The sequence below is a fragment of the Podarcis filfolensis genome, assembly GCF_964270895.1.
Source record: "Podarcis filfolensis genome assembly, chromosome: 10".
NCBI lineage: Eukaryota > Metazoa > Chordata > Lepidosauria > Squamata > Lacertidae > Podarcis > Podarcis filfolensis.
In genome coordinates this window covers 65,461,324-65,482,729 of record NC_139612.1, presented here as the reverse complement: position 1 = coordinate 65,482,729, position 21,406 = coordinate 65,461,324, and the positions used below count along the sequence as shown (strand labels likewise).

Below are 21,406 nucleotides of genomic sequence, written 5' to 3'. Positions count from 1 at the left end.
TGCAAAGATCCCTCTCCTCCCATGGAGGCTTGGGAAGGAAGTTGCACACTCGCCATATATGAATAACATAGCATTTGGAAGAAACTAAACTGCATTGGAATGGAAATGGCGGTGCTTGTGGCAAATAAAGGTCAGAATGGAAATCGCCGCCTGTTTATGTCCCTAGCTGAGAGACATGTGGCAAAGGATGAACCCTTTTTCATGGCATCAGATGTGGAGCACTCACAGGACACGGAAGCAGGATGTTTGAACTGGACCTCGGCTACAGAATATTGTCCAGAATGATATACAGTTGCATGCCATCTACCCAACACAATTAAATACCAACAGTAAATGCTTCTGCATGTTAAGTACAGATATAAGGCAGAAAACTGTTCCAAGCCAGCACTGGGAGGCTGGGACTAGGGATGAACTGAAGAGTCAATTTCTATTCCATGTCAATTTTGCACACGCACACATATTTAACACACACATTGTATTAGTACTTTTTCTTTTTCTTTTAGGGGGTACTAAAGGGTACGCAGTACCAACACCACTTTTTGTTGTTGTTAAGAAGTGTGGCACCTACTCTAACAACTTCATGGTGAGTAACACCACCTATTCTTCCAGAAGAAAGCACTGCATTGCATCACAAATTTAAATACTATAGGTATTTTATCAGAACATATGCATTTCTGTGCACTGCTTAGAGATATTTTTAACAGATTAAGCAGCATAGAAATAAAACAATCAATTTCTAAATGTATGGCATTCTAAAATATGCATTTCAAAGGCATTTGGGTACATTTCTTAAGCCCAGAACCATATAACGAAGCTCAGAGAAGTGCAAAATACAAAGGATTGTTATGCTCTGATCTAGGGGTGCCAACCTGAATATTTTTTTTTTGGGGGGGGGAGATAAGCCCTGCCCTCCATAAACTGATCACATGACGTGGTCTGCACACAACATTTGAATGGCAATGCCCATCAACTTTGGGGGCCCTGGTCCCCTCAAATATTTTATGGAGGGGGAGAAAGCCCCTTGGCCCCTAGGAGTTGGCTCCTATGTTCTTATCCGAGCATGAGGCCAAATCAAGTTGGCTAGTTTAAAAATGCAGGCCAAACTAAATTTAAAACAAAAATCATTAAAATGTAAAGCAGATCTTCCATTCCTAGCGTGGGAGCCGGGCCCTCTGTAGCCTGCGCTCTAATCCCACGCTGGCCATGCCACATGACTTTAGGGACTTGGCGCTTCTCAAAGATACCTGTAAATGCCTTGATTGAAGTATCTGTGCCGAGATTAATTTGGAGGCAATTTAGGTGAGGTTTGGCTTGGAAACGGGTCACCCGGGATCACGGGCGTGAGAATTTCTCTGTCTCCCCTCCAGCATATTTGAAAAGCATCACCCAGCCTGATACCCTCAAACCAATCCAGAACCCTACCTGCTCCAAAAGCTCAACTACTTCAGGGGACTAGGGCAAGACTCAACAACGCAAGTCCCTTGAGTGGAACTCTTGAGAGCCAAAACTCATATGCATGCTAAGGAGAGGATTCCAATGTGACGGAGACCTGCAACTTGTCTCCTAGATCTAATTTAGAGTATAGATTAAAATTGGAAGACTCTGCATGTCCTAAACGACGGCTCCCTCTGAGCCAATAATAAGAGGGAGTGGCACATGTATCTGTGGCACAGCACTCCACTTGCCTTAAGACAAGAATATAAGTTGCTTTATTATTAGGTTTTTTTTTAAAAGAAAAGGCAAGATTTCTCCAGCAAGATATTGTCTCTTCCCCCCCACCCTTTCCACGGCACAGCTGCAGAAACTTCTGGGAACACACACGGAGCTTCAGCCCTGATGTTGACTTCGCAGACGACCAGGGTGGCGCGGCTGGGCTGGCGCCACAAAATCACAGTCTTGGAAGAGCTTAAAGAGAGAGTGAAGGCCACAGCCAGGGAAGCAACTGGGAAATTTTAGGCCCTAGGCTCTACGGTCTCTCCCAGGGCAGTGACTTCTTTAGATGGGAACTTCAGAAGATAAAGAAGATCCTGGTGGATGAGGCTGATGGCCTGTCTAGTTCAGCATCCCTGTTCTCACAGAGGCCAACCAGATGTCTGAGGGAAGCCAAAAACAGGAGCTGAGCGCAGAAACCTCCTGTGGTTTCAAGCAATGGACATCCAAGATGGCAGCCATCATGGTCTCCCGAGGGAGCAAGTCCCATAATATAACTATGAGTGGTATGAAGATGTGCTTTTTTTAATCTGTCCTGAATCTTCCAATGTTTGGCTTCGTTGGATGCCTGTTCCATCGTTTAACTATGTGCCGTGTGAGGGAATAATAATAATTTAATAAAAATTTATTATTTATACCTGGCCCATCTGGCTGAGTTTCCCCAGCCACTCTGGGGAACGTCTTGAGTCGACATCTTTATGTGGGAGCGGTGAAGTAAGAACAGAATTGAAAGCGGGATCATGTATAACCACCCCAATATCATCACAAGCACAAATGATCATGAATGCGTAATAAAAAGACACCCTAGCGGTATAAAGTATTAAAAAGCTAAACAGTTTTGAATTGCGCTTTTTGTGTGCGTGGAGGAATGTTGGGTGTGAAATATTTCTTTTAAGAGTACAGTGGTACCTTGGGTTAAGAACTTAATTCATTCTGGAGGTCTGTTCTTAACCTGAAACTGTTCTTAACCTGAGGTACCACTTTAGCTAATGGGGCCTCCCACTGCCGCCGCGCGATTTCTGTTCTCATCCTGAAGCAAAGTTATTAACCCGAGGTACTATTTCTGGGTTAGCAGAGTGTGTAACCTGAAGCGTCTGTAACCTGAGGTACCACTGTAGATGCCAATGGATACATACCTTGTAAAATGACACTTTTTGTCCTGGAGTATTTCAAGCAAAAATATTAAGCATCATTTTGTTAAATTCAATATGTTTGTCTTTTATTTATTTTTTTGCATCTCAAATACAATTGTAGCTGTAACTGAGACTGTTACAGTTAAAAAAAAATTGAATCAGAATGCATTTTGGGTTTTTTTGGAAAGTAATGTAAGTCAATGGGTCTACTCTGAATATCTGGGCATCATCTACTTTCTTTGGTAACTTCTGTCCATGCGAACAAAGCTCCTCAATGTTGCGACGAATATTTTGACTTCGCTAACAGTTCCTACGGCTGTTGGGTTGACAACCAGTGTTCCAATTCCTGTTTGCAAATCTGTAGGAGCAGGACTCAATTCATTATTCATTATTTCTATGTTGCCCCTTCTAAGCTGGCAGGTGAAATTCCAGTTGGCTCGTGACCTCTCCCATCTATCACTGGAGAGGAAATTCCCCGCAGACAAAAGGGAGAAATATATGGCCTTGGGTGGGTGTGAGTTAATTCGCCTCAACCATTTGAAAGGTGGGAGGTCTAATTCCAGAAAACAGAGGCCTGATTTGTAGGCAAAAGATTATCTCACTGGCAAAGCCTCCCACCTTTCTCCACAACCCACCCTTCTCTCTCTCTCTCCTCTTTGCTTCTTCTTTTTTCTAGCGTGAAACTCGGGAGTACGGATTTCCCCCCCAAATTATAATGAAAAACGATAGGCACTTGTGTAGGCTTGCAGGAGGATTTGTGTGTGTAACAAAACAATTAGGGGCTGGAGGGAAGAGCAGGTTGCCCAGAGAAGGTGTAATTAGCACCAGGTAAATGTCTAGAGGTTATACCTAGGCTTGATTTGGCTAAGTACATGAAATTGCGGCTCTGATGAGTTGCCTCGCAGCTGAAAGGGCCCATCTGTATCACACCCAGCAAAACTCCAGATGCCACCCACTTGAAAGATATCTATTATGCACTCTCTCCGTGTGCGATCAGGTGCCTTGTCTTCGTTGGTACTCTAGCCCTTCAGTTTTTTTTAAATACAGGAGCCACCATTAAGAACGGAGGAAGCAGCTTTGCAGCAGGTCAGAATATTTGCTCATACAGCCCCGTGTTCTCTACACTGAGTTCCCTAGGGAAAGGGGTTGTTTAAACCACTCTGGGAAACATAGTCCTCTAAGGGGAATAGGGGTCTTGTAGCAGGGACGTGGGTGGTGTTGTGGGTTAAATCACAGAGTCTAGGACTTGCTGATCAGAAGGTCGGCGGTTCGAATCCCCGCGACGGAGTGAGCTCCCGTTGCTTAGTCCCTACTCCTGCCAACCTAGCAGTTCGAAAGCACGTCAAAGTGCAAGTAGATAAATAGGTACCGCTCCAGCGGGAAGGTAAACGGCATTTCCGTGTGCTGCTCTGGTTCGCCAGAAGCGGCTTAGTCATGCTGGCCACATGACCCAGAAGCTGTACGCCGGCTCCCTCGGCCAGTAAAGCGAGATGAGCGCCGCAACCCCAGAGTCGGCCACGACTGGACCTAATGGTCAGGGGTCCCTTTACCCTTTACCTTTTAATGAGCCTCAGCACCCTCTTAACAAACTACAGTTCCCAGGATTCCCAGGAGTCTTTGAGGGAATGCTGGTTTAAATCCATAGTGCAGATGAGGCCTAGATTCTTTGAGCTCTTTGGATCTGAACTGTTGTTGTTTTTTTACTCTCAGAGTTTACTTTCCTGTCTCCCTCTTCTTCCTCTCCCTCATTATCTTCCTCTTCCTCTCCTTTTCTATGTTCGCTGTCAATTTTGGTTTCTCTCAGTTTTTCTCCCCCCACCCATAAATTTAGTTTTTAAATTTGTGATTAAAAAAAGAAATTCCCAAAGAGAATTATTCAGCATTTTAGTGCAATTTTCTCCTAATAAACACATTTTTATATGCTGTTTTGACTAATGTACACATTTTTTTGGCAAGTAATTCCCCCCGATATAATGCATTTTCATGTGTTATTTTCAGAAATGTATTGTCACAGAGTGTGTCAGTCAGTAATGGCGCAGTCCAAAGTTGGAATTAACTTTTTATTAGCAAAAACATGATCTCCAGAGACTTGGCTGAGTCTCAGGCCTAAGGAGCACAACATCTCATCCCCAGTGGGTCTTATTCCATGAAATCGGTTGCTGCATCCCTGCATCCTCACAGGTGCCTATGCCTCCTCTTTTCCAGGGCTTCTTCCAAGCACACAGAGACTGCGCCTGTATGCAGCCAACCTCTCCTCTGCCCATTTCATGCCTCTTCTGTTTTGGGGAGATGAGGGGGTTGGGGAGCTTGTCGCAGCAGGAGGGGGGAGACACCTATGGCTCTTCATCAGCTTGACTCATTTCTGTTAGGATCATCCTACTCGCGTGTAGGACCCTGGTAGAGACACATGCCTGACTGGCATGTTCTCTCCCTCCTGGCTGATCGAACACCACAGCGACAGATACCAAGAGGCATCATCACACTCACGATCCTGCAGAGTCTTTGCAGTTTGTGTAACAGAACTCAGTAGCACAGCATTTTGGCTAATCTACTTTTATTTACATATAATACACTTGGAGCATTCTGACTTAGCTCCTTCCTCTTTCTCATCAGACAGCAAAGAGAAAGAAAGAAAGGACAATAGTCCTACACAGTAGTACAAAACATACTGTCTCTGTCACTTCCCACACTGTGGAACGAAAACATACACCGTCATGTGATAGACCACAATCCCATGACTGCAAACACGGAGCAAGAATCCTAACAATCTCTGCCTCTTGGCCTCCCTCATCCCATTCTCCTGCTTCAGCTTCTGCCTCTGATTCTTGAATTCTCTCTGCCACAGACTCTCCCAGCTCACTAAGCCCTGTAACCCCTTCAGCTTCTGTCAACTCCTTTCCCCCTTCTTCTCCCCCTGACCACTCATCGCCATCCCACCACCACTCACTAGGTTCTGAGCCTTCTTCCCTTGGGGGTTCCCCAGCTGGTTCCTCCCACCATTCCTCTTCATACAACCATTCCATGACATATATTCTTGCTTATGCATGCTGCACCAGTGTGGTGTAGTGGTTAAGAGCAGTAGACTCATAATCTGGGGAACCGGGTTCGCTTCCCTGCTCCTCCACATGCAGCTGCTGGGTGACCTTGGGCCAGTCACACTTCTCTGAAGTCTCTCAGCCTCACTCACCTCACAGAGTGTTTGTTGTGGGGGAGGAAGGGAAAGGAGAATGTTAGCCGCTTTGAGACTCCTTAAGGTAGTGATAAAGTGGGATATCAAATCCAAGCTCTTCTTCTTTCTCATCTGCATTTTTGGTGAAGATTGGAGAGCAGCATCGCACAGCGAAATTTCACATAAGTGTGAATTTCGAAGGGTAGCTGCATATTGGCTCTACATTGTTTCGGAGAGTGTGGGTCTGATAAATTTGGCTTTAAATGCAAACTGAATTTCCCCCTCATCCCTGGCTGGCCACTGTGGGAACTGAAGACAGAACTAGCTGGGCTTTTTTTTGTTTTTGGTAAGTTTATATATTTGGGTTTTTCAAATTAAAATTTTACAATAACATGTTGTTGTTGTTTAGTCGTTTAGTCGTGTCCGACTCTTCATGACCCCCTGGACCAGAGCACGCCAGGCACTCCTGTCTTCCACCGCCTCCCGCAGTTTGGTCAAATTCATGCTGGTAGCTTCGAGAACACTGTCCAACCATCTTGTCCTCTGTCGCCCCCTTCTCCTTGTGCCCTCCATCTTTCCCAACAATAACATATCAACATACAATATAGAAACAAGATTCCACAGAATCTCCTGGACTTCCCCCCTCCGCTTTGTGGGTCCTATTGTTGGTCCATTCCTCCTGCATCTTTTATAATAATCTGAATCTTTTGCATCTCCACAAAATCCACCATTAACCAAAAGTGTTATTGCAATCCCACTAATGATTTTAGCTGTTTACAATGGTTTTTAAGAGGACTAGCTGGACTTTTGAGCCAACCCAGCAAGACTCTTCCTTTACCCTAACCAGGAAATGTAGAGGATTTATTACCTTCTGGAAGAAATGAAACTCAAGATGTATTTTAATAAATACGCATGCTGATCTGCCAGCCACACTACAGAGCAGTGTCTCCACCTTTCTGAACTGTGATGGCACGAAGAGTCGGATTGGGCCTCAAGTTTAATGACAAATGCCTTCACGTGACAGGCAAACAAGGAAGGGTGGGGGAGAGAGAGAGGACAAGATCGTAAAAGGAATATGTGCTAATGATTCTCTTCTCCTGGAATAACTGTGTGAAAAAAGGGCGGTTATACCTGCCTAGCTAGACAGAATCCAAGCTCACCCACAACTTACATAAGAACATAAGAGTCTGTTGGATCAGGCCAATGGGCCATCCAGTATCCTGTTCTTGCAGTGGCCAACCAGATGCCTGTGGAAAACCTGGAGGCAGGATTAGAGCTTTGTTTGCATCTCAGTTTTGTTCAGAGCCATCCTGGACAGAGAGGGGGACACATATTGTACACAAGGCATCCGGTTCATATTGAACACAGAGACAAAATCCATTTTTTCCTGATTTCCTCTTAGGCTTCTTTAGGCTGCTTTTCCTCATCATTGCTAGGCAACAGCCAAGGTGTGTTTTGCTTTTATCAGATGGCGTCGCGATAGAAATCTTTTTGTACATACCTAGAGCAACTTGCCACACGAGCATGCCGAATATCTATCCGTCACTATCTTTCTGTAGATCGATTTTTCTAGATCAGTGTTTCTTCCTTTACAATAATCATATAGCCCCTTTTGAGAGTTTAGTCTTACCAGCGTACCTCTTCTTGGGTGAATATAATTAGGGGGTAGTATTAATAATACTATTTTATCTTTGAATTGTTTAGCTTAGACACTGAGGTCCAGCTCTGAGAACCTTCTGGCAGTTCCCTCATTGTGAGAAGTGAGGCTACAGGGAACCAGGCAGAAGGCCTTCTCGGTAGTGGCGCCCATCCTGTGGAATGCCCTCTATCAGATGTCAAGGAGATAAACCACTATCTGACTTTTATAAGACATCTGAAGGCAGCCCTGTATAGGGAAGATTTTAATCTTTGATATCTTACTGTGCTTGATGTTTTAATTTGCTGGAAGCCACCCAGAGTGGCTGGGGAAACCCAGTCAGAGGGACGGGATATAAATAACAAAATTATTATAATTTTTGTGGAATAGGATGTCCCTATTTTCATGGGAGAAATGTTGGAGGGTATGAACTGTTTGTGCCTGCTGGTGTTTTGAGGTGGTCACAGTGCTTCCTTTTCAATCACTGCATATCCTGAAACTTCCTGCTGAAAGCTCATAACTTTTAATGTTCTAATTTACGTTTGTTCCACTTTTCTTGTGCTATAACTCCTCTGGACAGAAATAACTTGGCAGTTAGCATTGGGGAAACATCGTAGTACAGACCAAACCAGGAAAAAAAACCCAAATGCACATTATTGAACCAAGAAGTTGTTTCAGAATACACTCACAAATATGCAAAATTGTATATATATTTTGGACCAGGGTCTTCAATATTATCTCCAAAATTGTTGAACGACCTCTCTTGTAAAACATAGCCTTAGCCCTGCTTTCACTAAACCCAGATTCTGACCTTATTACCAGCAGAAAGATTTTATTTTTTTAATATTGGTAGCCGCATGTCTAGTGATTGCGTATCACCGTAAATCCCAGGCTCAGCCACCTTTTGAGATGTGGTTCAACAATATTTGGGATATAGCTAGTTCAGAACGACAACCTGGGCTTAGAAGAGCTGCAAATGGGGTTATAAAGGGAAACACCTTTGAGGAAACCTGGTCTCCCTTCTTTTTATATGTAAGGGAAGATGAAAGTAAAGCTCTGCCACCAGCCTCACAAACCTGTTTGCGGAGAACCTATATAGAGTGCCAATGTTTTGACCATGTAAAATGACATTTGCCTGGCACCTGATTCATAGAATATAGGCAGGTGGTTAAAAACAACAACAGCTATTTAATTTCTCAGGTTTTAATCAACACATTGTGGCTGGTTTTTTGAGCTGCTATGGAACTGCTATTGTTACACTATGATTTGCCTTTTGGTGTATTTTGATGTATGAATTTGTAGGTAGCCATTTTACTGCATTTTCAATAATAGTCATATAGGTACACTCACAGTCAAACACCTGGCTGGATGAACAAATGGCCCGATTCTGCCTCTTAGGCTTTATATCTGAGGAAGGTTTAAGGATCTCTCTTTAACTTAACAGCCAATGTGGTGTAGTGGTTAAGAGCGGTAGTCTCGTAATCTGGTGAACCGGGTTTGCGTCTCCGCTCCTCCACATGCAGCTGCTGGGTGACCTTGGGCTAGTCACACTTCTCTGAAGAGTCTCAGCCCCACTCACCTCACAGAGTGTTTGTTGTGGGGGAGGAATGGAAAGGAGAATGTTAGCTGCTTTGAGACTCCTTTGGGTAGTGATGAAGCAGGATATCAAATCCAAACTCTTCTTCTTTTTCTTCTCTCTAAAGATGTAACCCAGGTCTAACATGTGAGATGGCATTAGCCAGCCAAGAAGATTCAAATTAACTTGAGTGCTTCCTGGAGTAAACAGGTCTCTTTCTCTCTCTTTCTCCCCAGGAGATATGCAATCCTTCCACCTTTCCGAAGATAAAACACTCTTTTGAGGCCTCCTCCTTGCTCCATGCTGGAATGTTCTCCAGGTTCACATACTTGATGTCTGCAAAGGACTTCTCCCACGGTCGGTCAGAGTTGCTCACGGGGAGGACTATTATTCATTATTAACCCAGCTCTGCAGGGCGTGTCGGGGCTGTTGTGGGCGAATTAAATGTCAGGGCCCCTGCCCCAAGGAGCCTCAATTAGATGATTCCAGCAAGGGGTGGCCAGGAAATAATAGCAGCAGGAGGTTTGTGCTAAGGAAAGAGCATGAGAAAAAGTCTAAGGGGAATCAAGGTTCTTGGGAAGGAAGAGGGGGGGAGGGAGGAATGCTGGGAATTCTTGCCCAAAGACCGGCTTTTCGGCTGTTACTCATATTGGAAGCCTGCCCGCTAATTTGGCTTGCTCCCCATTGCATGGCAAATATTTTTATTTATTTAGATTTTTTTAACACCTCCAGATCCCAAACCCTCTGGGCTGCATAGTGAGTGGCATAAACATGCACAGAGGTAGAGAGGAAATTAAATACTCCCAGAGACAAAGGTTGATTTACACTCTGCACTTAATGGGCTTATCCGCCCTCTCCCCCCAAAGATTGTGAAATTACATAATTTACTTCAATGATAAGCAAGCCCATATGCATTTGGGGGCCTTTCTACTTGTTCTGCTGAGTGGTGTCTTAGACCTGTGCCCGAAAGTCCCACCCATGTGACACCGCTGACCAGAGATGGGAAGGGTATATCTGACCTACATTAGGAATACAGGATGCCCAATGAACTTCATGGCTGAATGGGGATGAAAACCCAGGTCTCTCCAGCCAAAACCCAAAAATGTTAACCACCATATCATTCTTTGCCCACCATGCACTTTTCCAGTGGTGTTGGGTGCCCAATGGAATTGGTAGGACAGAGAACAGGGAGGCCAACAGTAGGTGGCGCTAGAGATAATGACAGGTGGAGCCAGAACCCAATGATGGGCAGAGACAGAAAATTTTATTTTTGTCCCTATCCCCCTCCCTCTTGAGCTCTACAAAGAGGAAGAAGTACACAGCCCAGGCCACCCTCTGAACTGGTTGTAAATAAGAAGGCATGGGGGCTTGGAAGACTCAGGAGTGATGTTTTGGGGCCAGTTGCTCTAATGAATCAGGGTCCTCTGCATTTTTCAATGCTCTTTGGGGCTGGAGCTGTAGCCTTTGTGTGTGCGTGTGTGTAGGCTGCCTTGATGAGCCACAGCACTCTGAAACATACCACAGCTTCCTTGGGCAGTTTCAAATATAACACATTACAGTCATACCTCATGTTACGTCTGCTTCATGTTACGTTCTTTCAAGTTACGTCCCGCGATGACCTGGAAGTACCGGAAAGGGTTACTTCCGGGTTTTGCTGCTCGCACATACGCAGACGTGCAAAATGATGTCACGTGCATGCGCAGAAGTGGCGAATCGCAACCTGCACGTTGCACTCTTTTCATGTTGCGAACGGGCCTCCGGAACAGATCCCGTTCGCAACCAGAGGTACCACTGTAATATCTTACCCTCCAACATCTTGAGTCCTAAAACCAGGATATGTATCTTCCCGCCAATGCTCCCACATGAGATCACAAAGCCCCAAAGATGTGCTTTTCTCAGGGACAAGATCTCAGCGAGAAATTGCGCAAGAGAACAGTACCCAAAATGTCTGCCATGCTCTTGCATGAGAAAACGGGATGTCCCTTTTTTCTGGGAGACTTGCGGGGTATGTAATACAAGTGATCATTTTCCGATAGACCTACAAAAGAACAATCCGTAAAGCAGCAGGATAAGGTGTTATAATAAAATACAGAACAGATGTAAAAGAGAAAGCAGATAATGCACTCAGAGGCTTCTGTTAATTAAAAGCCTGGGTAAATGAAATGAAATAAATAAATCTTGATATGAAGGATGGCTTCAGATCTGCAGCTTCCGAGTCACGGTGCCCTCAGTGAAAAGGTCCTATCTGCGTTGAAACCTGCCCGGTTTCTGATGGCGGAGACATTTGGCGCTGGGCCTGTGCTTTTGATGTCAGAGAATGGGCAGGTTTATAGAAGGATGGGCAGTTCTTTGGGTTCTTGAGTTTCAAATAATACTTCTAGACTTTGAATTGTGCCCACAAACAAAGAGCTAGAAGCCAGTGAAGCTGCTCAAAAGCTGTCAAGACGTGTTGCAGCACTTAGATTCAGGTCCCAGTATTGCTGCCGTATTTCCAACGCCATACCTTCCAAAATGTCGAGTCCCAAAATTGGGATGCTTGTCTTCCATGAGTCATGTGACAGGCACGAGATCACAGAGCTGAAAGACGTGCTTTTTTCTTTATAATAATTTTTATTGATTTTAACATATAAATTATAAAATGTACCACAAAACTTATCACTTACACAATCTTTTTAGACTTCCATCAGCTCCTCTGATAAAATCCACCGTTTTATCCACTTCTTATACATTTCTTAACTTTATATTGCCTTTAAGTCTCTTAACAAATTATCCCTTCCTTTATCTATTTTTGCAATACCTCCAATAATACTCCTCACAGAACTTCTTGTAAGCCTACAAACGTCGCCTTAACAAATACTTTTCAAATAGTCCGTAAATTTATTCCAGTCTTCTGCGAATTTCTGGTCCCGCCGGTTTCGAATTCTTCCTGTTAACTTATCTAGTTCTGCATAGTCCATTGACTTCATCCTCCATTCTTCAATCGTCGGTAATTCTTCTTGCTTCCATTTTTGGGCCAATAATATTCTTGCTGCTGTTATTGTATATAAAAAGAGCTTACATTCATTTCTATTTATACCACTCCCAACCATACCCAGTAAAAATGCTTCTGGTTTCTTTTTTTTTATAAAGACGTGCTTTTTTCAGGGCCATGTTCTTGTACGACGTAAAAAAACACATGTTTTGGGGCACCGCATGAGATCACAGCCCCCCCCAAAGTGCTTTTGTGGAGTGAGATCACATTGCCTAAAATGGCTGCTGTGCTCTCGTGGGAAAAAAACCAACAGGATTTCCCAGTTTTTCCAGGACACTTGTGGGGTATGCAAATGCCCTTTTGTTTTCTAAGGAGATGAAAGCTTTGGAGTTAACTGGATGAAATGTGGCGATGGCAGTTATCCAGAGGTTGTCTGGACCTTCAGGGGAAGTGTGGGAAATCTAAGTAGTGGCTTCAAGGCTTTGCTGCCAGGAGCTAGTCTGGATCAGTTTAAAGGTACCTGCAAAACCCCTTTTAGGCCCAGCCAGATCTTTATTGGCTTCACACCTGAGACAGAGCAAGTGGGAATGGCTTGGCCACCTGAATGGGCCAAGTGAGAAGGGCTGGTGGGCCCAATTAGGCTCATAGATAAAAGGCTCCCCACCCCCAGCAGAGCCCAAACTATAAGGCTGTGTGTGTGTGTGTTGGTAAGAGTCAGGATGAGAGAATTAGTAGGCCTATAGTCCTCATTAAAAGCTTCCCTTTGAAGCAAATGGGAATTTGACTTCATTAAAGACCGACAGACTGACAGATGAACACATTGTGAGTCAACAGTTTAAGGATTAACACCTTGCGAGTCCCCAGACACATGCACAGATTGCAGAAAATAAAATAGTTTGCTCATAATAACTATGTTATTAAGAGCCTACTTAATGCTCATTTGAGATAGCTGTAAATGTAAAATGCAAAGAAGAAGAAGGTGCAACTCACATTTTCTTGGAAGAATCCACTTCCAAAGCAGATATTTGGGGATCCCGCGCTGTATTAGGACGTTCTAGAAATTAGTCCGAGCTCCGAGGGTTTCCTGGGAGTTTGGTTTCCTCTGGACAGAAAACCCCCGAAAGAGACTGTAATGGTTATAGGGGTTGCTTGTGCGTAAGTTGCCGCCACTCCTGGCTAGGTTGCTTGGTTAAACCTTTTCTGGCTGGACAGCCCTTCACTTCGTGGCTGTTTCAGTCGCTAGCAGAATCCGTCAGTGGGCGTTTCTTGAACTTCTTCCAGCAAAGAAGTTCTTTGACGCCAAGTCTACGCCTACTTTCCCTGCGCGGAAGTCTTCTGCGCAGGGTGGTGTGGGTAGCGGAGGACCCGTGCTCTCCCCGCTGGTCTTCGGCGAGGAGTCCTGGAGCCCCCTCGCCGATTCCCCCATCTGCCCCCCTTTATCCCTGGTGTTACGCTGATTTCCTTCCCCAGCTGATGAGCTGCCTCTCTCCCTGCTGGGCCCTTCTCCAGCATCGCTTGGGAGCCTTGCCTCCACCTCTGGCTCCAATGTCAGTTCCCTGACAGAGACTGAGGTGGTATTTTTGTAACCTGGCCAAAACATGTGAGAATTTGACTTTCAAATTCAGGGCGAATGCCTTCCATTTCATGAACCTGGTGGTTCTCTAACCTTTGATTAGAAAGGGAATCCTTCTTGGAGCAATGGACAAACAAGTGGTTAAGGGAAAACAAGAACTGCAAAGAATATACAAAATCTGAAAAAAAACGATTATAAAAAGGGGACATAAAGAAGAAAATAGAGTTATAAAAGGGGAATCTATTGAAATTTATAAAATATTAGTAGAAATGGAGGATGAAGAAGATCAATTAAAAGAGTTGTGGGAAAAGGAGACAACAGGGCAGATAGATGGTCAAAGCTGGGGAGAAATAAGAGAGAAACATATGTTGTCTATAAGAATAAAATAAAATTAGTATAAATTATTTTGGAGACGGTTTTAACACCAGTCAGATTAAATCAAATAAACAAGGACTATATGCTGTTATGTTGGAGGGGATGCCAGAAAACAGGGAACTTTGTTCACATGTGGTGGAAGTGCAAATATGTACTTTTTTTGGCAAAGGGTATTTAAGGAGATAACAGAAATCACTGGGTTAAAGCTGACCCAAAGTCCAGTGGTAGCATTATTATCAATTTACAATGGGGTGGAAGGTTCACAACCTATGAAGGACTTGCTTACAAATTTATTGACAGCTGCACGAATTATGATCGCTGGGAAGTGGAAGGGGCAAGCAGAACACAAAATGGAAGAATGGTATAAAGAGGTGTGGGATATAGCTATTAATGATAAATTAACATGTGCTAGTAAGGTAAGAAGGGGAATATGCAGGAGAAATAATTCTGAGGAGATAGGGAGGGTGTTTGTAGAATCTGTACTGTTAAAACGGAAAGAGGTCAAACCATCACAAGAGGTGTTGAAATTTTGGGAGGTTGGATAGTTACAATGGAATGGCCTTGGTGGTGGGGTGCACATTTTTTTCTCTTATCTATTTATGATTATTACTTTGTCAAAATAAAATAAAAAAATACAAATAAAAAAAATAAAAAAAGGAAATCCTTAAGTTTCGCTGTGGGTCACTGAGCGGTAGGGAGATGCTGGAGGGCCGCACTGTGTGTGCCACAGACCCATTTGAACCCTCCTAGCTAGCTTGTTGCCTGCAAGTGCAGTGGAAGATGTAATCCCATCAGCAATGTCCATAGAATCAAAGAACTGTAGAGATGAAAGGGGTCCTGAGGGTCCTCTAGTCCAACCCCATGAAATGCAGGAATACCACAGCGGTTCTTGATCCCTGTTGAAGTTGGAAATGTAAAAGAAGCAATGAATTGTGCAACCGTGGGGCCCTGAGGTGTTGCATCACAGCTTCTCGGACTGGATCAGCTGGACTTGAATGTCCGGAGGTGATGTGGGACTTGTCAGCAGCTAAGGGCTGTGATGCCAGGAAGAACTACTAACCTCTGAAGAAAGGAGGAACAGAAAGCTGTTTTCTTCTCTCTGTGACTTCTGGCTACGTTGCTCACTCAATGCATCTTTAAAAAAGAGGTAATGCATGACTGAAAATAAAAGGTCACAGATTCACATTAGTTTGGCATATGCTTATAGATGCAAATTTAGAAATTGTTAATGTAATTTAAATAGAAATACAATTTGTGGTGTTGATGATTCAGCGGCTAGTCGACCTGGCTGTTATACGTGTCATGGGAGCAGAGGGTACCATCTTGTTCTTTGCCTCAAGCAACAAAATGTCTTGGTCTGGTTCTGTACTGTAAGCCAGATGTTTGCGCCCTCCATATGTTGCAGGACTCCAAATCCTGTTAGCTTTAGTCATTCTGGCCAAGGGTGATGGATGATGGGTTTTGTAGTCCAACAACATCTGGTTGGACCACGTTGGATACCCTAGCTGTCCATGGCATCTCCGTTCTTGTCCCTTTTCACTCTTGGGGACCCAAGCGGGGCACTTTCTCTGGGGAGGAAGTCTTCAGTCTCTCTGCTTCCACCTCTGCTCTGCTTTATTTGCAAGTCGATCAAATATTGCAGAAATGACACTGTGATCTTCCAGGGATCACTGCTCTGGAATAAAGTCACATCGGGGTAATGCTGTCCCCTGGAATGCCAGATAACCACATACAGTGGTACCTTGGGTTACAGATGCTTCAGGTTACAGACTCCGCTAACGCAGAAATAGTACCTCGGGTTAAGAACTTTGCTTCAGGATGAGAACAGAAATTGCACGCCGGTGGTGCAGCGGCAGTGGGAGGTCCCATTAGCTAAAGTGGTACCTCAGGTTAAGAACAGTTTCAGGTTAAGAACGGACCTCCAGAATGAATTAAGTTCTTAACCCGAGGCACCACTGTATAGGGTTCATCCAGACTTCCTTTATTGCTGTGTTTCTAGGTGGAAAGCCCATATTGCTGTTTGTTCTGACTAAGCATTAAAGAGTGGGAAAAACTCTGAGAGGGAAAAAGTGCTCAGACAGGAACTTTAAAGCATGCCAGCATGCCTACTTTAACGGGCTGAGGTGTCTTCTGCCCCCGCAATATTTGTTGGAAGGGGGCTGGGCTAGTGTGGTGTAGTGGTTAAGAGTGGTAGACTTGTAATCTGGTGAACCGGGTTCGCGTCTCCGCTCCTCCACATGCAGCTGCTGGGTGACCTTGGGCCAGTCACACTTCTTTGAAGTCTCTCAGCCCCACTCACCTCACAGAGTGTTTGTTGTGGGGGAGGAAGGGAAAGGAGTATGTTAGCCGCTTTGAGACTCCTTCGGGTAGTGATAAAGCGGGATATCAAATCCAAACTCTTCTTCTGGGTAGAGGAGGCCGAGCACAGAGCTGAGCATGGCACTGCTTTGGTGCTTGGCCTCCTCCAGATGTTGCAACGTTGCGTGTGTGTTACCACAGAAGCACACCATGGGCCCCCTAAATCTTGGGGCTACTTGGTGCCTCTGAAAGCAAACACCTGTGCCCAGAAAGTGCAGAGCAAGAATAAAGTGTGGGTGATCTCTTATTGGGTCCTTTAACATTCCAGGTAAATTTAGTCTTGAAGCGAGAAGAACTCCAGTGCTGAATTTGCCATGTTTGCCAGACTCCGGGGAATAAGACCAGCTCTGCTGGAACATACAAAAGGCGTATCCTGTTCTCCCAGTGGGTCGCCAGTTGCCTCTGAGAAGCCAGCAAGCCGGGCATGAACACTTGTGATTCCCAAGCAACTGGTGTATTCAGAGGCATAATGCCTCAAACAGTGGGGAGAATGTAACCATCATGGCTAGTAGCTACTGATAGGCTTATCCTCCATGAATTTGTCTAATCCTCTTATAAAGCCATCCATGTTGGTGGCTATCACTACATCTTGTGGTTTTACAAGCAGATAATGCCAACATAATGGTAATAATGAAAAAATCCCTGTGCAGACAAACTGGGTAGAAATTTACCTTCGTGAGTGCGTGATCTGGATCGCTTATATTTGTCTCCTCCCTAATCACTATGAGTTCATTATATATATATATATATATATATATATATATATATATATATAATGTATGTAATGGCTTTAGGGGTTGCTTGTGCGTAAATAGCCGCCGCTCTGGGCTAGGTTGGCTGGTTAAACCATTTCTCGCTGGACAGCCATCCACTCCGTGGCTGTTCAGTTGCTGGCAGAATCTGTCAGTGGGCGTTTCTTAAACCTTTTCCAACATAAAAGTTGTTTGCAGCCCAGTCTCCTCCTACTCTCCCTGCGCGGAAGTCTTCTGCGCAGGGAGGGCGTGGGTAGCGGAGGACCTGTGCTCTCCCCGCTGGTGTCCCGTGAAGAGTCCCGGAGCCTGCTCTCTGCTTCCCCCATTGGCCCCCCTCTATCCCTGGTGTTGCGCTGATTTTCTTCCCCAACAGGAGACTTGCCTCTCTCCCTGCTTGGCCCCTCTCCAGCATCGTTGTGGGGCCTCGCCTCCTCCTCTAGTTCTGATGGCAGTTCCCTGACAATACATATATATATATATATATATATATATATATATATATATATATAACGTATTGTGATAGAAGTAGCTATTGCACTTTACATAGAACCTACACAAAGACAACTGCTGTCAATAGCATTTCCTAAGAAACCAGTTAACAACAAAATGTGACTGTATATATCGCAAACAAAATTGAGCCATGTACAAAATACATAAGTTCTTCTTCTTCTTCTTCTTCTTCTTCTTCTTCTTCTTCTTCTTCTTCTTCTTCTTCTTCTTCTTCTTCGATGTGTGCTTTACTCTAAGGTCCCAGGACAGCATTAAAACACAATATTAAAAACAATTAAAAATGACTTACAACCATAAAATAAGGTGGGTACCACAAACCCAAAAGAGGAGTCAGATAAGAGATCATATAAGATTTTCACTTTTTGAAATATGGCAACTCTAGCTCAGAACCTGTTTGGTAGTTACTTAAACAGATGGAGTGGTTTGGGGGAAATTGACTGGCTGTTGTTATGGGCTGAGACCTATACAAATGCAACAAAGAGACTGGGCATGGCGGAGCCATGGCATGCAAATCTGTCGACGTCCTGTTGAATTGAGTTATTGTTCTGAGCAAAACACCAGCAGCAGTTTGTCGATGGAGGAGAAGGAAGTACCAGGTATTATAATGAAAGCCATTACATTTTAGGGACAACAGGACTGGCAGGATGTTCTGTTCTGGAACTGTTTACTCCCTGCCTTCTCCTCTGGACTCTATTTCCTTTATGTAATTCACTGGAAAAGAATGCAATGAGCAAGCCTTTTTCTCAGCTAGCAGGGCCCAACGCCGGCCTTCCCATTGGGCAGAAAGAACGACAGTCCTGGCCATCGAGAATCTGAGCAAGGATACCCATTCAGTGCTTTTGGTGGTGGAAATTTCAAATGCAAATTTGCAACGCGTGATTCTTTACTTTCCCACCAGATGAAACACCTGAGGATTTTGTCTGAGAGTGTTGCCTGCGAAATTCATCGCAAGTTGGTTTGATGGCCCCTCGCCGGTGTTAAGAGGAACCTCTTCCTTCCTGTTTATGATTTTTTTCTCTTTCTTGTCATGACTCCCTTTGGGTAGAAATGATCATTTATTAATTTTACCCCCCTTGAGGGGTAAGCAGAAAACCACCGACATAAAGGTGTGTGGAATTGATTGCGGAAGGAGTGCATCTTGTTGAAACTGCAAGCCAAAATATATTCCAGAAAAGGAGAAATCATTAGCATTTTCATTAAAAGCCAGAGTACGACTTAGCCGTACCTCGGGCATCTTTGGCTTCTAACTTTATTGAGAACTTTTCAACAGGACTTAATTGATTTAGATTTATTAAGTCTCTCTCTTTTCCTTTACTACTGGTACACTTCGCTGGGTGGGAGAGAACCACAAATCGCGCTCGGAATACATGCTAAAACCCCACTACCTGAAAATATAAGTTATGATCTTGTACCAAACCTTCATTAAAATCATTAAAATATTCCCCCAAAAGGTACAAAATCAAATAAAAGGAGACGGGTAATTTACTGCTAAGCACAATGCCATCTTGGCCTGGATATGGCGTTCTGCTCCTTCCTTTGCACAGTTGCCCTGCAGCTACCAAATGAAATGTCGGTGCCTTGATTTCAGTGGTTAGCATTTGGGACAGGGTTTAGGCAGAAAACCCCATCCCTCTGCTGGAATGCCAGAGGCAGGTGACTCTCGGAGCCAGCCCCAGAGTTTCATAACCAGCTTCAACAGCAAGTGCAATAAAAAGAAGGGGCCCCATTGCCTTTCTCGATTTAATTAAATTCAGAAAAATTTGCTAAATGGGTAATTTAGCCCTCTGTGGATTTGGTCGAGGTCGGAGGCACGTGGGGCTGTTTATGTAAGAGTCGCAGGAGGATTGGCTACGGGCGCTGGGATCTTCTGCTCCAAGGGAGGGAAAATATTCCCATGCGTTGACAGGCGCCGGGCTGTTTGCTGACGCGCCATCTCCCAGTGGCGTTGGGATGGGCCACAGAGAGACTTTTGTCGATACCCTTCTTTGTGGCATGCTGGAGCCATGTCCCGTTTCCTAAATACCTCCAAATATCTCAAGGGCTGTCACATGGAAGATGAGCAAGCTTGTTTTCTCCTGCTCTGGTGGGTAGGACTCGAACCAATGGCTTCAAGCGACAAGAAAGGAGATTCCGACTAAACATCAGGAAGAACTTTCTGACAGTAAGAGCTGTTCGACAGTGGGATGGCCTCCCTCGGGAGGTGATGGACTGTCCTTCCTTGGGGGTTTTTAAGCAGAGGTTGGATGGCCATCTGCCATGGATGCTTTAGCTGAGATTCCTGCATTGCAGGGGGTTGGACTAGATGACCCAGGGGTCCCTTACAACTCTACAATTCTATGATAGGCTGCATCAGATATGGCTTTTTATGCCACAACAATTTGAAAGCGAGCACCAGAGCACATGGTGGGAAGCCACCTCCTCACCACTTAAAAGCTTAGAGTTTGTGTGTGATGGAATTGCCATTTTGGCACATGGGAAGCATCTTCCAGATGGAACCAACTATTCAGGCCCCTGGTTCACCCTGATTTGCTCACACGACGCTTACGTGGCAGTTAGACTATGGGCACCCCCAGACTCAATATTTTTTTTGTGGGAGCTACACTCCAGAATGGGACATGGCTGGCACTGTGGGTTAAACCACAGAGCCTAGGACTTGCCGAACAGAAGGTCGGCGGTTCGAATCCCCATGACGGGGTGAGCTCCCGTTGCTCGGTCCCTGCTCCTGCCAACCTAGGAGTTCGAAAGCACGTCAAAGTGGAAGTAGATAAATAGGTACCGCTCTGGCGGGAAGGTAAACGGCATTTCTGTGCACTGCTCTGGTTCGCCAGAAGCGGCTTAGTCATGCTGGCCACATGACCTGGAAGCTGTACGCTGGCTCCCTTGGCCAGTAAAGTGAGATGAGCACCGCAACCCCAGAGTCGGTCACGACTGGACCTAATGGTCAGGGGTCCCTTTACCTTTTACACTCCAGAACATTAGGTTTATGGCTAAATGCCCTTCATGAATTTGTCCAGTCCTTTGTAAAAAGCCACCTCAGTTGGCGGCCATCACTGCCTCCTGTGGGAGTCAGTGGTGGAGGAAGTTGCTCGGGTGCCTGGGGCAGAGCGCCCTGGGGCGGCACACACTGTGGGGCTTCTGGAGTCTGCCTGCCACATCCCACTCAGCTGTCCTACAGCTGGGGGGGGGGTGCGAAGGCAGAGGGTTCACCATTTGGGCAGCGTGGAGCCTGCATGCGCCCAAGCCACCACGTCTCTCCCAGGAGAAACGCATGGCTTGGGTGCACTGCAGGCCCCTGGTGAGTGCCGCCCGGCATTTCGTCACCTCCCTCAGTGGCGACACCCGGGACAGCCCGCACCCACCGCACCCCCTTCCTCAGCCCCTGGTGGGAGTGAATTCCATAGTTTAAAGAAGTGCTTTCTTTTATCGGTCCTGAATCTTATAACATTCGGCTTCTTGAAAGGGCTGGCTCATTACGATGACTGCCAGCTGATACGAGGAGGGAGGATGGAAATACAACCTAATCATTTAAGGCTGTAATCAGATGTGCTCCTAGGGTGCGGACGGCCCTTCCCTTTTAAGTAAAAATTAGCTCTTAGCTAAGAGCACATTTCCCTGTCCTTGCACCAGGAGAATATGGAAGAGA

The 21,406-nt window shown here is 45.1% G+C and overlaps 1 long non-coding RNA gene across 1 annotated transcript in view; it reads left to right on the top strand.

Moving 5' to 3' along the window:
* Positions 1–1,680: 1,680 nt before the first annotated feature.
* Positions 1,681–21,406, top strand: part of LOC310743141 — a 24,314-nt gene continuing 4,588 nt past the window's right edge. The window contains exons 1-2 of the long non-coding RNA XR_014538805.1: positions 1,681–2,216; positions 9,461–9,581. This is a non-coding gene — a long non-coding RNA (uncharacterized lncRNA). The remainder of the gene's footprint in view (positions 2,217–9,460; positions 9,582–21,406) is intronic.